This window comes from Erythrolamprus reginae, chromosome Z (assembly GCF_031021105.1).
Source record: "Erythrolamprus reginae isolate rEryReg1 chromosome Z, rEryReg1.hap1, whole genome shotgun sequence".
NCBI classification, from domain to species: domain Eukaryota; kingdom Metazoa; phylum Chordata; class Lepidosauria; order Squamata; family Dipsadidae; genus Erythrolamprus; species Erythrolamprus reginae.
In genome coordinates, this window is record NC_091963.1 from 86,563,890 (window position 1) to 86,589,872 (window position 25,983).

Sequence of the window (25,983 nt, forward strand, 5' to 3'; positions counted from 1 at the left end):
TGGTAAGATGGACATTTTGATTGTTGCAATCCTTCCTATTAATAAAATCAGCAGTTTGTTCCGTTTCTCTAATTTCTTTTCTATTTGTTTAATTAATTCTAAATAATTATCTTCTTTGATTGTTGAGCATTTTGATGATAAATTTATTCCCAAATATTTAACTTTTTTTACTATTTGGATTCCAAGATTCCCTTCTAAAATCTGAGTTTATATATTAGTTAAATTTTGGTTGTATTTTTTAGTTTTCTGCTTATTTATTCTTAAACCTGTAACTTTTCCAAATGTGTTAATTTCTCCAAATAATTTTTCTCCTACTTCTAACGGTTTGTCTATGTTGAAAACTAAAATGTCCGCAAATGCTAATGTTTATATTCTTGTCCTTTAATCCTCAGAACTTTAATTTATCTGTTTGTGTGCATTTGTATCAGTAATATTTCTAATGTGGTAATAAATAATAGGAGAGATAATGGGCAACCTTGTCAAACTCCTTTTTCTATATTAATATTTTCTATAGTTTCTGTTAATAATTTAGCTGTCTCTTTAGAATAAATGGTTTGAATTATTCTAATAAATTTTTCCCCAAAGTTCATTTTTATTATTTGATTCATTAAAAAATTCCAATTAAGATTGTTAAAGGCTTTTTCTGCATCCAGGAACACAAGTGCGACAAGTTTCTCTGGATGAATTTTGTTGTATTCTAGAATATACAACATCGTTCTCACATTATCTTTGATATTCCTATTTGGCAAGAATCTGTTCTAGTATATGTATAATCTCATTGATTGTATTTTTCAATTGTTCCGGTATTATTGTGGCCAAAATTTTGTAATCTGTATTTAACAGCGAGATTGGCCTATAACAAGAATCTGGTGGTTTGAATCTGTCTAGAATTGACAGGCATTCTTTAGCATATTTTTAAAAGGTTAGGTTAGGTTTATTGGATTTATATGCCGCCCCTCTCCGCAAACTCGGGGCGGCTCACAACAATAATAAAAAACAGTACAGTACATAATACCAAATCCAATGCCCACCCATCTAGTTACAATTTAAATTAATAATCTCATAAAAACAGTATATATAAAAAACAGGCACACAGTCAATCAATCAACAAAACAACATGGGCAAGGGGGAGGTGTTTTAGTTCCCCCATGCCTGACGGCAAAGGTGGGTCTTAAGGAGTTTACGAAAGGCAGGGAGGGTGGGGGCAATCCTAATCTCAGGGGGGAGCTGGTTCCTGAGGGTCGGGGCCCCCACAGAGAAGGCTCTTCCCCTGGGTCCCGCCAGACGACATTGTTTAGTTGACGGGACCCGGAGAAGGCCGACTCTGTGGGACCTAACCAGTCGCTGGGATTCGTGCGGCAGGAGGCGGTCCCGAAGATATTCTGGTCCGGTGCCATGAAGGGCTTTATAGGTCATAACCAACACTTTGAATTGTGACTGGAAACTGATCGGCAGCCAATGCAGACTGCGGAGTGTTGGAGTGATATGGGCATACTTGGAGAAGCCCATAATTGCTCTCGCACCTGCATTCTGCACGATCTGAAGTTTCCGAACACTTTTCAAAGGTAGCCCCATGTAGAGAGCATTACAGTAGTCGAGCCTCGAGGTGATGAGGGCATTAGTGACTGTGAGCAATGACTCCCGGTCCAAATAGGGCCGCAACTGGCGCACCAGGCGAACCTGGGCAAACGCCCCCCTCGCCACAGCTGAAAGGTGTTTCTCTAATGTGAGCTGTGGATCGAGGAGGACGCCCAAGTTGCGGACCCTCTCTGAGGGGGTCAATAATTCCCCCCCCCCAGGGTAATGGACGGACAGATAGAATTGTCCTTGGGAGGCAAAACCCACAGCCACTCCGTCTTGTCTGGGTTGAGTTTGAGTTTGTTCACACCCATCCAGGCCCCAACAGCCTCCTGGCACAGGCACATCACTTCCACTGCTTCGTTGACTGGACATGGGGTGGAGATGTACAACTGGGTATCATCGGCATATTGATGATACCTCACCCCATGCCCTTGGATGATCTCACCCAGCGGTTTCATGTAGATATTAAATAGCAGGGGGGAGAGGACCGACCCCTGAGGCACCCCTCCAGTTTATAGAGAAAATAGGAATCCAGTTTATAGAGAAAAAGAAAACAACAAATCGCTACCCTTCCTGGACATCATGATCAGCAGAAACCACAATGGCAAACTAGAAATGCAAGTCTACAGAAAAACTACCCATACTAACCTGATGCTCCACTGCCAAAGCAACAATCCAACCTCCCACAAGAGAAAATGTTTAAGGACTTTATTTGGGTGAACCCAAACACACTGCAGCAACTCAGAACAGTAGAAAAAGGAAATAAAGCATCTCTATAACATATTCGAACAAGACTTCCGGTGGCAGCTGCACCGCGCCGGGAGGCTGGAGACGGGGCTCCATCAACAGACCTCCGTTTTTGCCCTGGCGGTCGCACTGTAGCGATTTGATCGGACCCAGAGGGTCCGATCCAGAACAGGGGGCCTCCGGACATCAAGGGGGTACCCGCCGATACTCCCGGGGTGCAGGATTGCCCCGCAGTGCCAGGAGCAAAGATCTGAGGGCCGGCAGCAGCCGGCGCTCGGCCACAACGACTACGCCAAATACGAGAGGAAGAACAAAGGAAAAAAAGTCAAGAAGCCGAACTGAGCGTTTGAATAACAGAGAAGAAAGAAGAAAGAAGGTAAAGTGACTTTTATTCCTACAAACAAAATTGCTATATTTTGAAAACAATTAAGGCGAAGAAGAAAGAAGAAAGCAAGAACTTTGCTGGTGTGAGTGGATTTAAAGAAGCTGGAACAGCTATAGCTCACACAACCATAGAGACTATAAACTAGAACGTCAGCCTGAAATTGTTTTAAATTTGTCTACAACTTTATTTCTGGAAGGTTTACCTAATATATTGAAACCAAGGGGTTAACTACTTTGATTAATTGAACTATAATTTGGCAAATGAATATAAAACGACTGGTTTCTTTACCTCTTACGTGGAATTTGTCTGGTGTCTGAGCTCGTAGCAGCAGTAATAAGAGAATAACATTCAAGATGGAGGATTAATAATTCATGAAGAACAAAGCTTTGACTATGGATTTATTGGATCCTTTTTTCCCTCCTTTTTCTAAAGCATTTTAAAATATCATAAGCGATTTTCAAGTTTGGATTACAGTTTACACTCTCTCCTTGCTCCCTTTTTCTGATAGAACCAAACTTTGATTAGAAAATTTTGGAGTTTTATTTGATTTTTTTATATTGGGACTATAACGCAAAATATTTGGACTGTAATTAATTGGATATAAACCTTTTTATTTAATTTTTTTTAACGGGACAATAAGGACTTTGGCTATTTGCTACTGGATTTGAAATATTTTATAGACTTTAAGGATCTTGGTTACTGATATACTCTTACCGTATATACTCGAGTATAAGCCGACCCGAGTATAAGCCGAGGCACCAATTTTTGCCACAAAAACTGGGAAAACGTATTGACCCGAGTATAAGCCGAGGTTAGAAAATGCAGTGGCTACTGGTAACTTATAAAAATGGAAAACAATAAAATTACATTAATTGAGACATGTTTTAGAATATTTATTTTAAAGAAAACCAGTAAACTAGCTTTGTAAATTTAAAAGAGGGTAAACAAATTAACAATATTAACAATAAATTAAAAAGTAAAAAAAGTAGCTCGATCAGGAACAAAGCTAAAACCTAAGAGTTAAAATCCTTCAAAACTGGATTCCTTCTCATCATTAATTGGATTTACATTATTGTTCTGTTTTTATATATGCTGTGAGCCACCCTGAGTCCTTGGAGAGGGATTGCATACAAATCCAATTAAATAAATAAACAAACAAACAAACAAATAAATAAGTGTATCCAAAGAAGAGCTTCAGCATTAGCTGCTGTGAGGTTATCAGCATAGAAAACCAAATAGATAGATAGATAGATAGATAGATAGATAGATAGATAGATAGATAGATAGATAGATATAGAAAGATAGATAGACAGACAGACAGACAGAAAAATGATAGATAGATAGATAGATAGATAGATAGAAATAGATACAGATAGATAGATAGATAGATAGATAGATAGAAAGAAAAATAGATAGAAAAATAGATAGATAGAAAGATAGAAAAATAGATAGATAGAAATAGATACAGATAGATAGATGATAGATAGATAGATAGATACAGATAGATATAGATAGAAAGATAGATAGACAGACAGACAGACAGATAGAAAAATAGATAGATAGATAGAAATAGATACAGATAGATAGATAGATAGAAAAATAGTTAGATAGAAAAATAGATAGAAAGATAGACAGATAGAAAAATAATTCCTGTCTAGCTCTGCCTCATAACACATTATTAGATCCTATCCAAGCAAGGACAGCAACTACCACAAAATACCAATGCAGAGAGAGCAAGGAATAGTTACTCACCATTGCTTTTTTCCCCTCTCGGTTGGAGCAAATGGCTGCCTCTGCTTGAGCTAGGGAGAGGAACTACAGCGTGCGAGAGGGGACAAAAGCTGGTGCCTCCTCGCTCTGGCTCAAGCAATGGCGCCCTCGTGTGGTGACTTTGTCAATGACCCGAGTATAAGCCGAGGCTGTGTTTTTCAGCCCATTTTTTGGGCTGAAAAACTCGGCTTATACTCGAGTATATACGGTAATTTGGATCTCGTTTCATTTCATTTTTTTCTTTCAATTGGACAATAAAGAATTTTTAGGTACACTTGAAATTGAACTTGGAACATTAATTAAAATTTGGACAGTGACTTATTTTTAATTTGGACTTTGATTTATTTTAAATAACAACAAGACTGAACTGCTCTATTCTAATTGTGAGAAGAAGATTAGATTAGATTAGATTAGATTTATTGGATTTATATGCCGCCCCTCTCCGCAAACTCGGGGCGGCTCACAACAATAATAAAAAACAGTACATAATAACAAATCCAATGCCCACCAATCTAATTACAGTTTAAAATTAATAAATTCATAAAACAATCCCAATGTATATAAAACAGACACACAGTCAATCAATCAAATGGCAAAACAACATGGGCAAGGGGGAGATGTTTAGTTCCCCCATGCCTGATGGCAGAGGTGGGTCTTAAGGAGTTTACGAAAGGCAGGGAGGGTGGGGGCAATCCTAATCTCAGGGGGGAGCTGGTTCCAGAGGGTCGGGGCCCCCACAGAGAAGGCTCTCCCCCTGGGTCCCGCCAAATGGCATTGTTTGGTTGACGGGGCCCGGAGAAGGCCGACTCTGTGGGACCTAACCGGTCGCTGGGATTCGTGCGGCAGGAGGCGGTCCCGAAGATATTCTGGTCCGGTGCCATGAAGGGCTTTGTAGGTCATAACCAACACTTTGAATTGTGACCGGAAACCGATCGGCAACCAATGCAGACTGCGGAGTGTTGGAGTGATATAGGCATACTTAGAGACGCCCATAATTGCTCTCGCACCTGCATTCTGCACGATCTGAAGTTTCCGAACACTTTTCAAAGGTAGCCCCATGTAGAGAGCGTTACAGTAGTCGAGCCTCGAGGTGATGAGGGCATGAGTGACTGTGAGCAATGACTCCCGGTCCAAATAGGGCCACAACTGGCGCACCAGGCGAACCTGGGCAAACGCCCCCCTTGCCACAGCTGAAAGGTGTTTCTCTAATGTGAGCTGTGGATCGAGGAGGACGCCCAAGTTGCGGACCCTCTCTGAGGGGGTCAATAATTCCCCCCCCAGGGTAATGGACGGACAGATAGAATTGTCCTTGGGAGGCAAAACCCACAGCCACTCCGTCTTGTCTGGGTTGAGTTTGAGTTTGTTGACACCCATCCAGGCCCCAACAGCCTCCAGGCACCGGCACATCACTTCCACTGCTTCGTTGACTGGACATGGGGTGGAGATGTACAACTGGGTATTTTGTGACCTCTTTGGATAATGTTGAAATTGGACTTAAGTATCTGAAGTATTCCTTTATTATTATCTCTATTTCTTAACTTTTAAACTTGTATTTGATAGAAATGAATTGCTAAACTTTATTTTCCTCCCCTTTGTCAGGCAGTCCCCCAACCCCCGTCTGTTTTCATACTTCAAGTTCTTCTATTTTTATAGCATAAGTAGTATACATTTTTATAGTATAGACTTGTATCCAAATAGACTTATAAACAATTGAATGAATTTAACAACTTTTATTTCTTTAACTTTCCCTTTTGCTTGAAAACGAATTTTAAATGAATTAGTAATGTTTAAGTATTGAACCTCTTTAATAATTTGTATTTGTATTTTATATTTTTTTAATTAATTGATATTTTGGATTATATAATTATATTAATTGACCTGATGAATTGATATCATATTCTATACTCTCATATTTTTACAATTAAGATTTAACCGCATAGTTTTGGAAATCTTTTGTCTTTTTATATATATAAGTCATATAAATACCTTTGATCCTTCCCTCTTTTTCTTTGCCTTTCTCTTTTTTTCCTAGCTTTTTCTTTTTTTCTTTTTTCTTCAATCTTTTCCTTGTTAGTTATTACAAGTTTGTTAAATTGATGCCATTTTGGAAACAGTTAAACTTTGCAGGTCCTAGAAGAAACAGAAAACCTTCTAAGATGTCTACTACTTCTACTATCATAAAAACCTGAAAGAAACAGACTACAACTACAACACCAACGGCTACTCCACAAGGGTCCCCTTCACCGTCACCATCTCCTCTACCACAAAGAACAATAACGAGTATGCTGGCCAAGGAGAAGGAAAAAGAGAAAGAAAAGACCCCAACACAACCAACTTTGCAGACCATCCAAGATATCTTGGCTCTACTTCAAGCCTCCATGAATGCTAACAGAGATGATGCACATGAAGAAGCTCAAAAGCATTATGAAGCCATAAAAGCAGATATAAAAGCAGAAATGAGTGACTTGGAGGCCGAGCTATGGAATGTAAAAGGAAGTGTACAAACACTGGATGGAAAAATTGATGTGATACAGCAAACCTTAAAAGAGAATGAACAATGGAAGAAAAAAGTTGAAGACAAAATGGAAAAATCGGAACAAAGAATGAATGAATTTGAAGACCACAGCAATGTGGTAAATAGAGGCATCGACGAAGCCATCACCAATATAGAATTACAACGAGCCTCACATGGTTTGAGATTCCAAAATGTACATGAAGAAAAGGATGAAAATTTGGGCTCGAAAATGGAGGAAATAATAGGAGAGATCCTACAGATGAACCCACAGGAAGCCATCAAGGAGATCGATGAAATTTACAGAGTCCAAACTAGCTACGCCAGAAAACACAATCTACCAAGAGAGGTACATATTAAATTTACTAGAAAGACTGTAAGAGACGATATTCTGAAATGGTCAAGAGACGAAGAATTAAAATACAAAGAAAAAGTTGTCATCATTTTAAAACAAGTGCCAAGAAGAGTACGAGAAAGCCGGAGGGAATACTACTTTTTAACAAGAATATTAATTAAAGAAAAAATAATTTTCCATTTGTTGATCCCTGAAGGCCTCTCTTTCTATTGGCAAAGATCCAGACTAAAGATAGAAACTGTCAACGAAGCCAAAGTCTTCTACGAACAATCCAGCCTGTTCAAACATGACTTATCCTATAAGGAAATCAGAGAGGAGGGGAGAAGAAAGGGGTGCTGCCTCCAAGGGGGAGGAAGACGTTCAAGACGCAAAGAAAAAACAACCACAACCACAGCAAGAATTGATGTTAAGTACTAGACTTCAAGAACCTCGAGAAACAAAACAATACTATAAGTAGAAATGTACTCAGATGTTAAAATATTTTCAGTAAATGTAAATGGATTGAACCATCCAAGAAAAAGAAAACAGATATTTTCCAAACTTAAAAAACAAGGAGTGCAAATTATTATCTTACAAGAAGTTCATATTAAAAAGATAAACAAAGAGTTATTACATAATTCAAAATTAGGTAATTTGTTTACTAGCTTAGCCGACAAAAAAAGAAGAGGGATAGCTGTTTATATAAATGAAATGATTGAGGTTAAACAACTTTATAGTGACAATGATGTATGTCATGTTTGTCTATGAAATTTAATAAAAATATTTTTTTTAAAAAAATATATTCGAACAAAATGGATATCCATGCAATTTTATCAAAAAGTCCCTGATCATTCGTCACAATACCCCAATCAAGAAATGCCAAAGAAGCCAACAATAAATAGTCCAATCAAATACAGTAGTACCTCGTGATATGAACCCCTCGTCATATGAACTTTTCAAGATACGAACCTGGGGTTCGGAATTTTTTTTGCCTCTTCTTACGAAAAAAGCTGCAAACGTCGAACCCGGAAGTTTGGCAAAAGTTTGGGTTCAGGAGAACGCCGAGAAGCGCTGCCGCCCGTCTGTCACCTTCCGAAACAGCCAAGGGGCTCCTCGGCGTCCTCCCAAACACCGAACCCAGAGGTTTGGCAAAAGTTCGGGTTTGGCATTTGGGAGAATGCTGAGAAGCGCCGCCACCCAGCTGTCACCTTTGCAGAAGAGCCGTGGAGCTGTCGGCCGGTTGGGAGGCTCAAGCGTAGGTGGGGAATCCCAATAGGGAATTCCAGGGGCAAAGTTTTGACATCACGGAGACGTCCTTCCTGGTCAGCTGAAACGTGGACTCCAGGAAGGACGTCTTCGAGACGTCAAAGCTCTGCCCCTGGAATTTCCTATTGGGATTCCCCACCTCCATTTGAGCCTCCCGACCGGCCGACAGCTCCACGGCTCTTCTGTGAAGGTGACAGCCGGGCAGTGGCGCTTCTCAGTGTTCTCCCGAACCCAAACGCCAAACCCGAACTTTTGCCGAACTTCCAGTTCGGCATTCGGGAGAACACCGAGAAGCCCCCCGGATGTTTTGGAAGGTGACAGACGGGCGGTGGCACTTTTCGGTGTTCTCCCGAACCCGAACCTGTGCCAAACTTTTCAGGTTCGGCGTTCGGGAGAACGCTGAGAAGCGCCCGGTGGGGATTTTGTGCATGTGTCGCCTGACCTAGACGCCTCCATGGGACGCTCTTAAATATGAATTAGAAAAAGTAAATATTAACCCCTGATAACTCTCTCAGACTTGGCGAAAAGTGGATTGAGAGGAAGAGAATCAAACCGAGATCTTGAAAACGTGTTTGGATCATCTTGAAAGAGAAGCATCTAGAAAGTTATCATTTTAAACTGTGAGTAAAAAAGAGAACAAGGAGAAAATGGTGACTACTCCTGATCTGGGGGGAAAAATGGATTCACTTTTAATGGCATTTGCAAATATGGGACAACAACTTAAAGAGATGCAAATGGCTATAGCTGTAGTGAGTGCAGGAGTTAAGGAGTTAAAAGGCCAGTCTAAATCACAGGATGGGAGGATTGCTAAATTGGAGGAGGGGAAAAGCCGTCATGAGTTACGTATAAACAATTTGGAAGACAGACAAAGAAGATCTAATCTACGTCTAAGAGGTTTTAAACAAGACTTTGCTGAAAGGAAAAGACTTACTCAAGCAATTTATCACTGGCTTCAGGAAAATAAGATCAAAGTTGATTTAAATGAATTTGAAAGAGCTCATTGGGTTTTCGGCCCTCGGAATCCAGGCAACCAGAGAGATATCATTGTGAGATTTATTTCGGAAAGGAGGGCTGCTGAGATCTACAGAGAATTGAAGCAAATTTCAAATCTACATTATAAAGGCACTCCAATACGCGTTTTAAAGGTTCTCTCTGCTCAAACACTGCAGGCAAGAAACCAATTGAGACCTATCACATATCTTCTATTTCAAAATAGAATTCACTTTACCTGGAAGCACCCGGCTACGATAATGGTTTTTAAAGATACAAAAGTTTTTTATGCAAGATCTTTGGAGGAGGGGAAAAAATGCTCCAGCAACTGGGGATCGATCCAAATTTAAACCAGCAGGCATCGTCAGCGAAGGAGATAGTCGGAGTGGAAGGGGGGAGAGAAACTGAAGATCTGATTCGGGACTTGTTTACAGCTCAACCAATTTGCATCGTAGACCAACGTGAGAAAGATGAAAAGATCGCGGCTTTACAAAAAGAATTGGCATTACTCCAGGAGAAAGAGAAGAAAGAAGAACCCAGAATCATGCGTCAAAAGAAGAAATAAGAACTGAATTGTTAAAGTGCTATAATTGTTCTCAGTTGATTTGCTTCTTTGTGTATTCTCTTCTAATTAGCAGGGAGCAAAGACGGAGGGGGGGGGGTCTTTTACTGTTCTTAAAGGGGAAATGTTGGGAGGCTTAGTGGGTTAGCAAATCCATGAGTGCCTCTTCCGATCAACGGAATTTTTCTTCGTTGACTCCCTTTTGGGAAGGGGGAGGGGCACTAGGGTGGGGGTTTAAGATAATTAACAAAGAATTTTCCATTAGGCTCTGTTTTGCAGAAGGGGGAAACACACTTAAATACACTTAAAAGTATGTATAATGGGTGAAAGGATTTTAATGTCACTAAATGTGAATGGAATGGCGTCGCAAAAAAAAGTTACAGAATTATGAAGTTGGCTAGGGATAGTAGAGTTGACTTTTTGTTTTTATCAGAAACTCATAAAGGAAGGAAAAGATCAGATAAATTAGTTAACAACAGTGATTGGAAATGGATTTATGAGTCACGGGAGAATACAAAAAGCAGAGGGGTAGCTATACTTATTCATCAAAGAGTTCCTTTTGAGTTAACCCATATTAAAATTGATAAAGATGGAAGAATGTTATTTATTAAGGGGTAATTTATGCTCCAAATGTAAATACAAAGCAATTCATAATAAATGCAAAACGTAAGTTAGATAACTTTGCAGAAGGTATAGTGATCCTTGCAGGAGATTTTAATTTGGAATTAACAGCAGGAAAGGGGGAAAAGAAAAAAATACACTTAAATAAAATTAATATGTTGGACCTCCACGCAAACGTGGCAAATAGGGATACGTTCTATTCAGCAAGACATAATAAATTTAGTTGTATTGATTATATACTAATGAATAAAACGGGGAATACACATCTCAAGAGAGCTGAAGTTAAAAGTATCTGGTTATCAGATCATGCTCCATTATTAGCAGTGATAGAAATGGATCTAAGCAAACAACAAAGGATCTGGAGATATAACGCAGTTGTTTCGGTTAATGAAAAAGATAGACTCAAATTGCAAAAAGAATTGTGTGGATTTTTTAATATAAATGATACAGGAGAAATCAAGCAAACAATAATTTGGGATACACATAAGGCTTTCATGAGAGGCAATTGTATTAGTACTGAAACTTATATTAAAAAAAGATGGGAGGTAGAAAGAGGAAAAATAATTAAAGAAATATATTTAATCCAAGAGAGTCTGAGAATTATAAGAAATAGAGAATGAAACAACCTATTAAAAATTAAGAAAAAGAAATTGAAATTTCTTGATGAGCAGCAATGGAATAAAATGAAGACGATTGTAAAACAGATAATTATGGGATGGGGGAACAAATCAATGAAACAATTGGTACATTACTTGAAAAAAAGGAGAAATCTTGTATTCCTGCTTTAAAAGATAAGGATGGTGTAATAAAATGTAGCAATATTGAACTAGAAAAAATAATGAAAGATTTTAATGAAAATTTATATAAGAAAGAACAAGTCATAATGCAAAATATAGAGGTTAAGGAGAAATTAACGGAAGAAGATAGACATATTAAATGAAAAAATAAATGATGAAATATCTAGACTTATTAAAGGGCTAAAACCTGCTTTAAGGCTCCAGGCCCAGATGGTTTTACTGGTGAATATTATAAAACTTATATGAATGAATTGTTACCGCATCTGGAGAAATTGTTTAATAATGTTTTCCAAACCTTTGATATTCCACAGTCATGGAAGACCTCGGAGATCATAACTATCCCAAAGCCGGATCGCGATTTAATGGATCCAGGTTCCTATTGGCCCATCAGTCTACTTAATCAGGATTACAAAATATTTATGAAAATATTGGCAAATAGGATAGAGAATATTTTACCAAAGATAATTGGAGAAGATCAATATGGATTTGTTAAAGGAAGAAAGATTTATGAACCAATTAGAAACGTCGTTAATGCGTTACACCATGCTACCACTACCAAAAGGAAATTAAGTATTTTAAAGTTAGATGTGTATAAAGCTTTTGATAAAGTTAACCATAATTATTTGTTTCAGTTGTGTAAGGACTTAAATATGGGAGATAATTTTTGTCAAATTATAAGAGCAATTTATAAGGATAATACGGCTTTTATTAGGGTAAATGGAAATAGAACAGAGAAGGTTAAAATCCAAAATGGAACTAAGCAGGGCTGTCCACTATCCCCAATGCTATTTGCATTGGCAATTGAGGTCTTAGCAAATAAAATTAGAAATGACAAGGACTAGAGAGGTTACCAAATAGGAAAACTTGAATTAAAATTAAATCTTTTTGCAGATGATGCTATAGTATTGACTGAAACCCCAATTGAAATGATGAAAAGAATAATGGTTTTACTTCAGGAATTTAAAGATCAATCGGGTCTTTCAGTTAATATAGAGAAATCAGAGATAATTTGTTTAAATACAGGTCCTAAAGAGCAAATCGAGATACGAAAAGTTTCAGGATTGAAATTAGGATGTAAAAAAATGAAATATTTAGGAGTTTGTTATTTAAAAATCCTAATAGAATTGCGACGGTTAATTATAATTCAATATGGAAGAGAATCCAAAAGCAGATAAAAAACTGGAAGGAAAAAAGGTTGGGAAGAATGGCAAAAATTAGAGCTCTTAAAATGATGATTATTCCAAAAATGATGTATTTATTTCAGGTCTTGCCAGGTACCTTTCCAGGGGCAAAATTGAGGGAATGGGATAGCAAACTAAATTTTTGGATTGAAGGAAATAAAAGACCTAGAATAAGGAAAAGATGGCTGTTTGTCAATGAGAAAGAGGAGGGGTGGGGGAGCCCGAGCTTAGAGTTATATAGGGAAGCATTTCAAATAGAAAGATTAATGGAACTACAGTTATTGTGGGAGGGGAAGTGGGCGAAATTGGAAAAGGAGATTAACAATATAAATAATAAGGAGTTATTATTTTAAAAATGGAGTAAAATAGAAATTAATAGTTTAGGGTATTTGTATTGAATACAAATAATGATGTTAACTTAAGCAGAATTATAAAAGAATTAAATAAGAAAGGGATAATGAGAATAGAACAATTATATGAGAAGGATGGAAGAATTAATAGAACTTGGTTGGAATGGTGGTTGGGTCAACAGAAATGGCTGCAGATTAATGCAATATGTAAATATTTAAACAAAAGTGAGAATAAAAAAGCCTTTTTGAGAGAAGAAAATTGCTTAGAGAAAATATTAAAAGAAAAGACTAATGATACAAAAGCACAGGCAAGTAATATATATAGAATGTTATTGCACGCTGAAGAAGGAGTAATAAAAGTTTTGACAAGATGCTGGCAAAACGATTTACAAATCGATGAAAGAGAAATGAAAGAAATAGTAGAAAACATATATAAAATTAAGAATACAAGAGTTAGAGAGATGAGAAGGAAAATTTTACATAAATGGTACTACACACCAGCACAACTTTCACACTTCCAGAGGAAAGGAAAAGGTAATTGTTGGCATGGTTGCCAAAAGAAAGGAATCTTTATGCATATGTTATGGGAGTGTGTCGAAGTTCAGAAATTTTGGAAGGAAGTGCAGAATGAAATAAATAAAATGTTAAATATTAACCAGATAATTACAAAAGAAATGGCAATATTAGTTAAACAAAGAGAATTTAAGAGACTTCAAAGAAATAAAAACTGCAGCACTGGAAAGCGCTCAAGCAGTAGTGGTATTGGGTTGGAAAGAGTCTAAAAAATGGACATTACAGAATTGATACTGGCACATGGTGGATCACATTCATTTTGAAATCATGGAAATAAGATTAAACAATTTTGATGAAATCAAATTGGAGAAGCTGATGGTACGATGGAATAAGGTGAAAGATTATATGTTGAGTAGAATTTGTGACAAAAATGCAAAAAAAAACCTCCAATCACTCTTTGAATAGTAAACAAATGCAAACTAGAGCTAAGGAAATAAAAGAACATAAATTAGTAAATATTTGAACCCCCCCAATTGGTGGTAGTGGTGGTGGGCATTGTCAATAGGGTGATGGGCACATGCACTGTGCACTGTTTTATGTTTGTTTTATGTTATATATAAATGTGAAGTGCCCGACTGTTTCAGAAGGTGACAGCCGGGCGGCGGCACCCAGCAGAGTGCCTTTTTTCCAATTTTTTTTGGCTTGCACGCATTAATCAGTTTTACATTGTTTCCTATGGGAAACATTGTTTCATCTTACGAACTTTTCACCTTACGAACCTCCTCCCGGAACCAATTAAGTTCGTAAGACAAGGTATCACTGTAATTGCTAAGACCACCCCTACCAACATTGACAGGCAAGTCACTACAATATAAAGTGCTACACTAAAAGCTCTAAGTTTGTTAAAATCAGCTCTTTTAAAGCTTAAAACATTGGTTTATGTTGTGCTGCTTGTGTCTGTTTTATATTGAATTCTAATATTATCTGGTCCCTCTCCCCTAAAGTTCCTAAAACTTCAACCCCCTCTATCAATTCTTCTGTATTGCTAAGAATATGGTCCTGTATAGCTGTGCCCCTAGTTGCCACCTGTAATTTTGGGTGATGAAAGATGTCAATTAGGTAGTCAGAAATGTATTTGATCTCCCGTTTGTTGCAGTTTCTCCCCCAAATGATGCCAGGGTAGTTTAAAGTCCCCAATTATTATCGTGCTGAATTTACTATATACATTGGTTACCTGACTAGCAAAAATTCATTAATTTTTTCTGCTTGGTTGGGTTGTGGACTGCTTCTCAAAGGGAAACCACCGCCACCACTATCCTCTTGTCCTGGCCAGAGGGATGGAATCCACCGGGACGTGGCAGCCCCATCCTTTGGGAGGGCGGGGCTCGAGCAGAGGGGCGGCTGCAAAGTGGCTGGCTTGGCGAAAGCGCTCCCAGCGAAGGGGCTGTGAGAGGGTTTTCTCCGAGTGCTTCAGGAACGCCTGCCTCGCCCATCTCTCAGCCCCTTCACTGAGAGCGCTTTCGTCCAGGGCTGTCAGCGAAGGGGCTACAGGAGAGGTAGGGCAGGCGTTCCCAAAGCACTCGTAGAAATCGTTCTCACAGCTGCTTTGTTGGGAGCGCTTTCTCCCAAGTGCTTCCGAAACACCCCCACACACAGCCCCTTTGCTGGGAGCGCTTTTGTCCTGGGCTGTCAGCAAAGGGGCTGCAGGAGAGGCGAGGCAGGCGTTCCGGAAGCGCTCGGAGAAAGCGCTCCCAACGAAGCAGCTGCGAGAACACTTTCTCCGAGCGCTTTGGGAACGCCCGCCCTGCCTCTCCTGCAGCCCCTTCGCTGACAGTCCTGGACGAAAGCGCTCCCAGTGAAGGGATGTGAGAGGGGCGGGGCAGGTATTCCCGAAGCGCTCGGAGAAAGCGGTCCCAGCAAAGCAGCTGCGAGAGCGCTTTCTCCCAGCGTGGAAACCCGGCGGGGGCTGTAATCAAATGGGAAATCCCGGCGGTGATAGTCACAAGACAGGGAAATCTCTGCAGCTGTCAGAGAACGCACGCGCAGTACGAGAGCGCACATGCAGTAAGAGAGCCCACGCACCTGGGATCAGGTTCGTAAAACAAAAATGGTTCTTAAGACAAGGCAAACAAATCGTAAACCCCGGATTCGTATCACGAAAAGTTTGTATGAAGGGGCGTTCGTAAGACGAAGTAGCACTGTATATTTGTTCCAATTCTTGTGAGATCCATCCCTTGCAAAAAGCTCTTCACCTAGGTCAGGGATAGGCAAAGTTGGCTCTTCTATGACATGTGGACTTCAACTTCCAGAATTCCTAAGCTGGCATGATTGGCTCAGGAATTCTGGGAGTTGAAGTCCACAAGTCATAGAAAAACCAATTTTGCCTACCCCTGATCTAGGTAATTAACACCCTGGTCTAGGAAACCAAAGTTCTCTTGACAACACCAGTTTTTAAGCCAGTGGTTCATTCTAAAATCCATTGCTCTCTCATTGAATGTTGGCCTTTTTTTGGAAGTATAGATGAAAACAACACTTGTGTTCTTAATTCTTCAACTTTCTTCTCTTAACTGTTCATGATCTTGTTGTTCTTTTCAGATTCATTGTTGTACCATTCATCCTCATGTGGAATAAAAGGGTAGTAATCTGTGGGGTTGATTATTTTAGTAAGGTCCTTAGTTACATCTTTTGATTTTTGCTCCAAGGAGACATCATACTTCCCTAGATTGATTGCCTGATCTGCAGACTATGGTTTCTTTTCCCTTTAGAATTGAATCTCTTGTCACTAATACTTGCCTTTTTTTCCCTAAGAAAGTCTGAAATACTTTCTTCTTTTTGTTGAAATACCATCATTTCTGAAGCTTCATGACTTTAAGATGGCAGGGAGGGGAGGAATTCATGTATCCAAGCCTAATTAAAGAAGCTGGAAATTACTGTGGAAGTGATTTTATTAACTTTAATTGATTCTGCTGAACTACTTTGCTTTTAAAACAATGATTGCCTAATTGATATTTTGATTCTGTTGTAAAGAGGGAGAGAAATAATTCTGATTTTATTTGCCTCTGTTTGGACCAGCCATTAGGGTTGTTAAGTAGGTTTCTTTTGTAGCTCACATTGCAGATGTTTGACCACACAAGGGAGCCAAAAGATTGTAATATTAACTAACTTTCCAGATACATTATTTTATGTACTCATTGGATTTAAGATTTAAAAAATTTAAGTTCAAAGTAAAAATTTATAAATTCAAAGTTTAACATTTAAAACTTTGGTTATATTTTAGAGAAATGATCCGTCATAAGAAAACTGAAAGAAAAACATCAGAAGACGCAAAATCTTTTTTCGATTTAAATACAGCTAAAACACATGAACTATTTCAAGGAATGAGAACAAAACTTGAATCAAAACGTGATATAATTTCAAAGATACGTGATGCATTTTCAAAGAAACTTCACAAGGAGATATAACATTTGACTAGAGTATTAAACAGGTGAAAAATAGAATGAATCTGATGGAACATAAATTGGAGAAGAAAGATGAAGCTGATTTGGATGAAAGATCTCTTTTGGAATTATAATTTAAGCAACTCCATTTAAGATTTTCAGCAATTACTGAATTGCCTGGAGAAGATATTGGACCAAGGATGATTAACGGCTTGGCTAGATTAATTAATTGAAAAGAAAAGATCCAGATGAAGATACTCGACCTTGAAACAGACAAAATTTATAGAATAAATTTCAGATTTGCAATAATGAGAAAACTACCAAGGGATGTTTTAATCCATCATATAAGAACAAAGAGAGATGCTTTGGATTGCTACTTTAAATCTAAAGTAAAAATGAAAAATGTGGATATAATTGTTTCGAAGGAAATCCTTTTCAGAATTTTGAAGAAAAAGGAAGTTTATTCTTTCCTTACTGATATCATGAAGAAGGAAAAAATTCTCTTCCATTGTGATATACAGTGGTACCTCGGTACTCGAACGCTTTGGTTCTCGTACATTTCGGATACCAAACAAAATTTTTGGCAAAAATTTGCTTCGGTATCTGAACAAAAATTCGGATACTGAACAGCCACAGAAAATTTTGTTTATTATCCGAAATGCTACAAGATCTGAGGGGACGGGGTGAGACGGAATGGGAGTCGGAATCCGACACGCCCATCCTGGCCGCCCAATAAACAGCCTCCCAGTCTCTAGTCTAAGCGCTCCAAGCTGTAGGAAGGATGGGGGCGGCTGCAATACCGGCAGTTTCGGGGGGGCTCCTTTCCTCAGTGGTTCGTCTTGTTCCTTTTAAGCAGCTATACCAACTTTCTCCTTCCCGGCGGCGGCGGCAGCTTTCCTTCGAGCAGCAGCAGCGCCGGGAACGTCAGCGGCTTCCCTTTCTCATGTGATGTTCCCGGCGCTGCTGCTGCTCGAAGGAAAGCCGCTGCCGCCGTCGGGAAGGAGAAAGTTGGTGTAGCTGCTTAAAGGGAAGAAGACGAACCACTGAGGAAAGGACCCCCCCCCCCCCGAAACTGCCGGTATTGCAGCTGCCCCCACCCTTCCTACAGCTTGGAGTGCTTAGACCTCAGATCTTTATCCCATAGGAAATAAAGGAAATAGGGGCTGGAAACCAATTAAACCCATTTCCATTATTTCCTATGGGATAAATTAATTTGGTACTCGACCAAATCGGTTCTCGGCCACACTTCTGGAACGAATTGTGGTCGAGAACTGAGGTACCACTGTACTTGAAGGAATGATACAGTATATACTTATCAAAGAGCAAAGATTTAGACTGAATTCTATTAAAAAATCCAAGGACTTCTTGATTAAATAAATTAATTTTGGATCCAAATGAAGAAATTTGTGCGGACAAATAACTGGAACTAAAAAGTTAATACTAAAGAAGATATGGGTGAAATGCCCATACAGGAACTTACTATTTTATCCAAGGTTGGAGATTAAGTTCATAGCAGGGAATATTAATGGGGCTAGTATCCCATATTGTTGTGGTTGGCTTCAGGCCAGCTCCCGTGGCTGGAGATTTTGACGAAGAGCAATGGGAGTCATCTGTTTACAGAAGACCAGTCTGGCTGCAGCACGAGCCAGATGCGTCAGACAGTGAACCAGAGTTAGAGACAGGCAGAGACAGGGAACAGGAAGGGACAGCAGACAGAGAGGGGAATGGATTCAGCCAGCCCTCCAGCCAGAGGTTCCTTGAAATGAGAAGGGGGAAAATTAATGAGTAACCCTATTCTGACTCCTCGGGTGCGGAGAATGTTGGGAAGCAGGAGCAGCTGTGCAAGCGTAGAAACAAAAGATGGAACACAGCTGATAAGACTTAATGACACTGCTGAAACCTTGATAAAAAAAGGGAGGGTCGGAGTGAGTTGTGTGGGAGATTATCGTTTGAGCTTTGAAGAGAGACATTGATGCATTGTAGTTTCATTTTGGTTTTTGGATTTCTATGAAGTTTCTGACACTCAAGCCTAAAAGAATGGTGTGGACTTGAGTGAGTAACTCTGACCCTCTGGACTAATAACTCAGCTTTGCTCTGGCACAAGCCTGCAAGAACGGTGTGGACTTGAGTGAGTAACTCTGATCTTCTGGCTCTCACAGACCTGTAACCTATTCTTTAAGAGCAGGGGTGGCCAATTAATTTTGTCATGGGGCCGCATGAGAAATTGGGATGGTTTTAGAGGGCCGGATTAATATAATTAACTCAGTTCTATCCAATACTGTATATTATTGGGTAGAACTGAGTTAATTATATTATAATTATAAATTATAATTATATAATATTATATTACAAATCTAATAAATAAATAAATTATATTATAATTATAATTATAAATTAATTGCCCACCCCTTCCTTCCTTCCTCGTTCCCTCCATTTCTCCTTCCTTCCTTCCTTCCCGAGATGGAGAAAAGCTTCTGTCTCTCTGATTTTCTCTGCCTTTTATTTCTGCTTTTCTCTGCTTTTATTTCTGCTCCTCCACTCATTACCTGTAGTAATGGCACCTGTTTGAACTTGTTATCAGTATAAAAGATAGTCCTCGGAGAGTGGCAGCATACAAAACTAATAAATTATTATTATTATTATTATTATTAATAACAACTCAGCATTGTGTTTGCATTCATGAAGGCATACAGCCCTCTGTATATAAAGGGTACCTTTTTGTTTTATTATTACAAATTTGTGTGTTTGATTTATTACTTTGCTCTTGGGTGGCTAGAGGCCAGGCAGAATACATATAAATATTTTTAAAAATTAATTACTTAGGGAAACTTAATGTTAATATAATTTTTTTTCAAAAAACACTTATTAAGAAGCAAGACAAGAAGTATTTAATAAAATATTAGGGGAGCAATTTATATCTGTTGGAGTTAATGGAGTTGTTATAAAACCCTAAACATTTTACTTTTATCAGATTAATGAGGTACATTTGTAGCAGTGGAAATTGAACTGAATGGAATAAAATCAATACAAACAATCCCCGACTTACATCATTTCATTTAGTGACCATTCAATGTTACAATGGCATTGAAAAAAGTTACTTATGACTGTTTTTCACACTTACAACTATTGAAGTGTCCCCGACCAAAATACACTTGACAACTGGTTGCAGTGTCATGGGCTTCATGTGATTCCTTTTTACAGACACGTCAAATTCAAGGTTCGCAGGCCAGATCTTACTGTAAGGTGAATAAATTTAGGCCGTAGCTTACCCTGAAGACTGAGAGGGTTTGACAGAGAGCCCCCACTGCCTCAACCTACCCCAGTCAGCAACCAAAGGAAAAACCCAAATGTGGTAGGCCAGAAAGCAGCCTAGCCACTGTGCCCTTCCTGTTCCTTCTCAGCCCCGGGCCCAGGTGCAGTTGCTGCTCCTTGCCATAGCCAGGCCTAGATTTGCCATTACATCTACTGACTTTATTTTGTAAAGTGCAACTCAGTCAGCACCCTCATCCACTGTCATGTTAGGAATCCTGACTAACAGCCAAGAGCCCAATCTTGCCCTGTCAAGAAAGGGAGCAGCAGCCGAGGTTACAAGTCTTTAGGGTTCAGATTCATTAGTGACCTGCACCAGGGGTGAAATTCAAATTCTTTCCTACTGGTTCTGTGGGCATGGTTTGGTGGTCATGGCAAGGAAAGGATACGGCAAAATCCCCATTTCCTCTGCATTCTGGGGCTAGCAAGAGGTGCTTTTCAGGTTCCCCAAAGTATTCAAATTTCCCGCTACCAGTTTTTCTAGAACCTGCTGAATTTCACCCCTGCCTCCTCCTCTCTCCCAATGAGTCTGGATTACTTTTGTTGCAGATTTTGTCAGGGGTATTCAAACACCATCCCAACTTTATTCTGGAATTTCGGAATTGGAAAGTGGAGTGACTGCACTGCATCTGTAGGCACCAGCCACGCCTGCTGGAAAGCCTCCTCCCCCTCCTGCAGATACCTCTTTTGGAGGCTTCCTGAACACGACAGCAGCCCTATCTAAGAATAGAGGAGGATGTGCTGCATTTGTAGTATCAGCCACACCTGCTGGGACTGCTATCATGGTCAAGAAAGCTCCGAAGGAGGTACAGTGGGGGGAAAAAGTATTTAGTCAGATACCAATTGTGCAAGTTCCCTCACTTAAAAAGATGAGATTGACCTCAAAGGTAGACCTCAACTATGAGAGACAATATGAGAGACAATATGAAAAAACATATCCAGAAAATCATATCATCTGATTTGGAACAAATTTATTTGAAAATTATGGTGAAAAATAAGTATTTGGTCGATAACAAAAGTTCATCTCAATACTTGCAATGACAGAGGTCAAACATTTTCTGTAAGTCCTTATAAAGTTGGCACACACTCTTATTTATTTTATTTATTTATTTGTTGGACTTGTATGCCGCCCCTCTCCGAAGACTCGGGGCGGCTCACAACATGTAAAAACAGTCACAACAATCCAATTAATTAAAATTTAACGATTTAAGAAAAGAAACCCCATATGATAACAGACACACACACAAGCATACCATGCATAAATTGACGTGCCCAGGGGAGATGTTTAGTTTCCCCATGCCTGACGACAAAGGTGGGTTTTGAGGAGTTTTCGGAAGGCAGGAAGAGTAGGGGCAGTTCTAATCTCTGGGGGGAGCTGGTTCCAGAGAGCCGGTGCCGCCACAGAGAAGGCTCTTCCCCTGGGACCCGCCAACCGGCATTGTTTGGTTGACGGGACCCGGAGAAGGCCCACTCTGTGGGACCTAATCGGTCGCTGGGATTCGTGCGGCAGGAGGCGGTCTCGGAGATACTCTTGCTGGTATGTTGTCCATTCCTCCATGCAGATCTCTAGAGCAGTGATGTTTTGGGGCTGTTACTGGGCAACACGGCCCGAGTCTACAGAAAGGGGCGGCATACAAATCAAACAAACAAACAAACAAGCAAACAAACAAGCAAACAAATAAATAAGACTTTCAACTCCCGCCAAAGGTTTTCTATAGGGTTGAGATCTGGAGACTGGGTAGGCCACTCGAGGACCTTGAAATGCTTTTTACGAAATCACTCCTTAGTTACCCTGGCAATGTGCTTGGAATCACCGTCATGCTGAAAGTCCCAGCCACGTTTCATCTTCAATGCCCTTGCTGACAGAAGCAGGTTTGCAGTCAAAATCTCAGGATACATGGCCCTATTTATTCTTTCATGTATACGGATCAGTTGTCCTGGTCCCTTTGCAGAGAAACAGCCCCAAAGCATGATGTTGCCACCCTTCACAGTAGGTATGGTATTTTTTGGATGCAACTCAGCATTCTTTCTCCTCCAAACACGACGAGTTGTGTTTTTACCAAATAGTTCTACTTTAGTTTCATCTGACCATATGACATTCTCCCAATACTCTTCTGGATCATCCAAATGCTCTCTAGCAAACCTCAGATGAGCCTGGACATGTACTGGCTTAAGCAGGGGGACACATCTGGCACTGCAGTATCTGAGTCCCTGGCACCGTAGTATGTTACTGATACTACCCTTTGTTACATTGGTCCCAGTTCTCTGCAGGTCATTCCCTAGGTGTCCCCACCCGTGTGGTTCTGGGATTTAGGCTCACTGTTCTTGTGATCATTTTGACCCCACGGGCTGAGATCTTGCATGGGGCCCCAGATCAAGGGAGATTATCAATGGTCTTGTATGTCTTCCATTTTCTAATTCTTGCTCCCACATATGATTTCTTCACTCCAAACTACTTGCCTATTGCAGGTTCAGTCTTCCCAGCCTGGTGCAGGGCTACATTTTTGTTTCTGGCATCCTTCAACAGCTCTTTGGTCTTCACCATAGTGGAGTTTGGAATGTGACTGTTTGAGGTTGTGGACAGGTGTCTTTTATACTGGTAACAAGTTCAAACAGGTGCTATTACTACAGGTAAGAAGTGGAGGACAGAGGAGCCTCTTAAAGAATAAGTTATAGGTCTGTGAGAGCCAGAAATCTTGCCTGTTTGTAGGTGACCAAATACTTATTTTCCACCATAATTTGCAAATAAATTCATTCCAAATCAGACAATGTGATTTTCTCATTTTGTCTCTCAAAGTTGAGGTCTACCTATGATGTCAATTATAGGCCTCTCTCATCTTTTTAAGTGGGAGAACTTGGACAATTGGTGTCTGTAGCTGTGAAGGAGAGGGGAGCAGGAGGCTTTCAAACAGGTGCAGCTGGTACCTACAAACACGACATTGCCCCTCCACTTTCCAATCCCCAAATTCCAGAATAAAGTTTGGGCTGTGTTTGAAAGACCCAGACAAAATCTGCAACAAGTAACTCGGGCTCACTAGGGGAGGGGAAGGGGTCAATACCTCTTTACTCAGTGCTGACTGAGTCCTGCTTTGCAGAATGAAGTGAGGGATGTAATAGCAAATCCAGGCCTGATTACGGTGTGGAAAAGCAACTGTCTGGACCCAGAGGCTGAGAAGGAACATCAGAGGAAGATGGCAAAGGCCTAGAAGCCGGTGAAGACCATTGATATTAGATCGTGTTGATGAAAAAAGAAGGTGAAGAAGCCAATTCCATCTCCAGCATTGGTTTGGCAAATAGCAGATATTTCAGTCTGAAGCGGAGGAGGTTGCAGATGGATCTTCAAAGCCTGCACCCAGCTTGGCTTTATAGAGTAGGGAGCTGAAGAGCCTCAGATTGAACAGCATGGAGGATGGTGGCAGATCTGGACTGAATCCCTCATCTTCTGACAGCTCCATGTCCAGGTGGTTCTCCAAGTTGGACCCGTGGGAAAGGTCCTCAAATGATGATACTCTAAGGTAAAAACAGGAACCCCTAGCGCCCACAGATGAGGGATCCACAAAGCGGGATTGCTCAGCAAGCTCATTGGCTACCTTCAGTGGTTGCTTGAGCTTGATTAAGGCCAGCAGCGATGCCCTGCTGTATTGCCACTGATATGAAAAGACTGAAATCTGTCAAGGCAGAAGTTGGACTCTGCTTCCTGCAAACTTTCTCTTTTGTCCTTCCCCACACAGCAATGCTGTCCTCCACCTCCTGCTTTATGGGCAGGGGGTACCAGACAGGGAAATGCCAATGATGTCCGAGGTTGGGAGAAGAACATTTCCTATGCACGCACATACCATTCCAAGCTTAAAGGCTTTTATCCACATCTGAGCTTACAAACTGCCAATCATGCCTGGGCCTCAGGAGAAGGCCCTCTCCTTCCTCTGTGGATAAAACTCCCCAAATTTGGAATGTGGTTTGTATGTAACTGCAGGTGCATGCTTGGCTGCACGCAGTTTGGGGAGGTGAGGAGCTTGTGGGGCACCGAATTGTCCCCCGTCATCCAGTGAAACTTCTTCTGTCCCAACTCAGCTCTCAGACAGCCCAGTGACTGGTGTCAAAGTGGCCATGTCCACTCAGCCATGCTCATGTAGTTGCAGTGACCCTGTTACTGGCCCTCTGAGGAGAATCTTAATATGAAACTCAACTTATATTGAGTTTGAAACCCCTGATTTAGAAGACTATGAATTAAGATTTGGATGGAAAGGTTAGGTATGATATAAGAAAGTTAAAGTAAAAGTTGATTTCAACAAATACTTTGTTAGACATGCTATTCTAAGAGTTTGGAATAAATATAAAACAAGGTTTTCTACACAGATGGCTCTTTGGGTGTCCCCTCCCACCCTCTAGGAAGCTTTTTAAAGAAAAGAAATGTGAAGTTGGACTAGTAGACTTATGGTAAAATATATATTTTTTCTGCATCGTTCCTGTAGATACTGCAATACCAGGCTGATGCATGGAGTGAACGGAGCAAGCCCCTATTCCCTATTATCTGATCTCCCTTGTAAATACATCTCTGGCCTGATTGTACAGCATTCTATCACCTTTTCTGTAGGCTTCCTCTTTGAAATGACATAGCTGCTTAAGTTTAGTTGTGAACCAAGGTTTACTGTATATACACAAGTTCCTGATCGGTATACATAGGTCCTCACAGAAGCTGACATATGATGTTACAGTATCTGTGAGTTCATCCAGATCTGCAAAGGTATCTTCAAAAATATTCCAGTCCGTGCAGTCAAAGCAAGTCTGTAGTTTTAACTTTGCCTCTTCAGTCCAAATCCTAATTTAATTGTTGGTTTTGTGGCTTTAAATCTTTATCTGTAAGCAAGGTGAATCATGCAATGATCAGAGTGGCTCACAACTGTTGGTGATAAGGACCGATAAGTATCTTTTAGCGTTGTGTAGCAGTAGTCTAAAGTAGTCTTGCCTCTGGTGGGACAATTGAAAATATTTTGGAAGCTCTTTCCTTAAGTTACCTTTGTTAAAATCACCTAGAATAATGGCCAGTGAAGCTAGATATTTGGCTTCAGCCTCCATACTCTAATTGTAAAGTCTTGTTTACACAGGCTTGTGGCAGGATATACACCGCAATTTAGTAGAAATGATGTGAACTCATTTGCAGGTAAATAAAAGTTCTAAGTTTTCATCATGGAATTTGAGTATTAAAGTTATGTCCTGAGACCAGCTGTTGTTGATATATATACATAAACCTCACCCCTTCCACACACTGAAAGCTGTAAAATCTATCTATTGTTTATTATGATAGTTCTAAAATCTATCTAGCTGTCAAAAATAGCATTTGTTCTCATCCAAATGAGGTTTTGAATGACAATTTTTTTTAGCATAGTAGATGCTTGTCCTTAGTAGGGAGATAGCCTGTCCTTAGTAGGCCCCATTATCATTTATAGGCCCATTAGTAGGCCTCATTACCATTTATACACTGCAAATTAATAGATCATTATTTCTCATTATAATTTCATCCCTGGGTTGTCATTGGAAAGGCATAGTCTGCTAATAAGCACTATCATGGCACAGAAAGATTTCCTCACCCAACCTTGGTATATTTTGCCATGTTAATTTCATCATTAC

General features: G+C 39.9%; 1 protein-coding gene across 3 annotated transcripts in view; it reads right to left on the reverse strand.

Annotated features, from left to right (window-relative positions):
• Positions 1-25,983, reverse strand: part of MSANTD3 (Myb/SANT DNA binding domain containing 3) — a 94,151-nt gene that overhangs the window by 43,805 nt on the left and 24,363 nt on the right. The window contains exon 2 of one of the 3 annotated variants that reach the window (XM_070727767.1): positions 6,470-6,613. The exons of the other annotated variants lie outside the window; for them this stretch is intronic. The gene's annotated coding sequence lies outside the window, so the exon portion shown is untranslated. The remainder of the gene's footprint in view (positions 1-6,469; positions 6,614-25,983) is intronic. 3 annotated transcript variants of the gene reach the window in all.